Source organism: Haliotis asinina, chromosome 2, assembly GCF_037392515.1.
Source record: "Haliotis asinina isolate JCU_RB_2024 chromosome 2, JCU_Hal_asi_v2, whole genome shotgun sequence".
NCBI classification, from domain to species: Eukaryota; Metazoa; Mollusca; class Gastropoda; order Lepetellida; family Haliotidae; genus Haliotis; species Haliotis asinina.
The window spans coordinates 59,676,122-59,678,487 of record NC_090281.1 but is presented as its reverse complement, the minus strand read 5'-3'; positions in this window follow the sequence as shown (position 1 = coordinate 59,678,487).

Sequence of the window (2,366 nt, the reverse complement as noted above, 5' to 3'; positions counted from 1 at the left end):
GGGTGCGTTGTGATAGGTCCGTTATTGCAGTTGGTGCGGGACTAACACAACTGATACAACAGGTCCCGTGACTCATGGCACTGTGGCTGGGGGCGTTTCAGGTCGCCTGGTATCAAGTAAACGGAGTCCCGCGGAGCAATTGTATTAGAAGTCACGAAAAAAAAATTACACGCAAATGTTGCTACTTATGAGAGGGCACCTTCCGTACACAAACATAGATTTTAAAGTACATAAAACACATGAAACATTTGTGCTATAGAAATAAACGAGTATATGTTTCAAAACTGAACATTATTATTATCCTCTTGGTAATACTGTATGAAAAGGCGCTTGTAGTTTCTCATTTAGCAGTTTATACTTACTAAATTAAAAACAAAGGTTTATGTATCAGACAAACTTGCACGTGTTAATTGATGCATTGGATAGAAAGTGTGACAAAAATATTGAAGCACTTGCTTCGTTGAAATAAATGGGAATGTAAAACGTATGTTCAGACGGAGGAAGAATTGTTCGGAAAGTTGTCTAAAATGGTGAGTGTAGTTTTCAATTTATATTTTGAATACTTTCACCGAGGGACATAGACAGTATGTCCCACGTGACAAATATCACTACGTCAGAAGTGAGACTGAATGCGGTGTCCGAGTAGTTATGTCCGGACATATGAGATTCAATAGATCTACTTCCGTAACACATTAGTGGAGAAATTCGTAGTCACCATATACAAACATCAACTCGGTCGTCAAACATACATATAATGCTCCACGCAAGGGAGGAGTTCCTACCGTCACACTTACGTTAGGTCTTCTAACTGCAAAACACCACACACACACACACACACACACACACACACACACACACACACACGCACACACACACACACACACACACACACACACACACACACACACACACACACACAGGTTACAGGTCTGCATGCTACCAGTTTTAGTGTGTACGCTTAACATATTCTTTTTACAGTGTCGGCTTTTTCACAACATGCAGTGTCTGCTTCTATAGCATATGTTAATACTGGTAGAAACCCGAAACCAATGTTTGTCCCTTCCATACTGACAGAATGCCATTGTTAGGTTCGTTAAGACCTTTTTGACGGAACTGTTAGACCCATGTGAGGCAAGAGATAGGCATTTTGAATGATGAATATAGTGAATGGTATTACGTGAACTTATTGCACACTCTTATCAGTGGGCGCGCCAGTATGTTTACGGGTGTTCTACGACCAGGTGAATAATGTAGTTTATATACTTTGATTCATCAGCCGGGCGTCATGGGAATAATGACAAAAACTTATGGATCGAAAGAATTCAGTAAAATAAAGCCAGCAACAGGTGAATAGCCTGGTGCAACATATTTTGATCCATCAATCGGGCGTCATGGGAACAATGACAAAAGACTTGTAGATCGAAAGAATTCAATATGATAAATCATTCCCTGTGCCGGGATGGGGGTTTCAGGTTATGTAAACTCAACTGTTATGTTGGCCAAAACCAAAGTCCATGTATCTGGACACTTACGTTTTCCAAAACATCGTACAGTTAAACGAATGTCCGGATATCTGAAGCCATTGTAGGCTACTTGCTTACTTAATACCCAGTAAAGCAAGTCACGTTACGAATTCATGTGAATGGCAGTTGATAACAAACTCGGTCAATGAAAATGTTAAATTTGCGATAAGACGCAATTAGATATAATGTATTTATCAATCGCTCAGACATGTTCCTCGACCAGGACTAACTCGAACTGGGGCTATGGTAAATGTGCATTTTTATGATCCCGGGGTGGTGATCTATTTGGCACAGGAATCAGCGTGTCAAAATTACGTGTCTTTTGTTGAAGTCCACAGAATTGTATAAAATGATAGGAAAAATAACGTATAGGAAACGACATCCGACTGTGTCGGAACGCCGGAGACTTTAAATCTGCCAACAGATATCAAAAACGTCGGCTCTCTTGTTTTGGCTTGCCTGCAGGCATCGTGTAAGTGTTTATACATGTATCAATATGGTGTAAGAGGCAAACACATCGGGGACTGTTTTGAGAGGACCTCAGAAACCTCGTGGTCACCTCGGTTAAGTCTTGCGTTGCATAACACTTGGCTTAAGGCGCTTTAATGCCAATGGAGGGACAAAGGAGATTACGTCACAACAAGGCTTGTTTAGATTGTAGCTATGGGGGTTTCGTCATAACACATTCAGTTTTAGTCGGCTTCAAATTAATGCCCCTGAACCTAAGTTTTCCCGTATTGCTTTGTCCTCCCTAAACGAAGCAAGTCTAAATTTTCTCAGGTTTTGGGTCTCCCATCTCACCGGGACTGCTTTTCAGTTTAGAATGAATTATTTGTGTCTCTC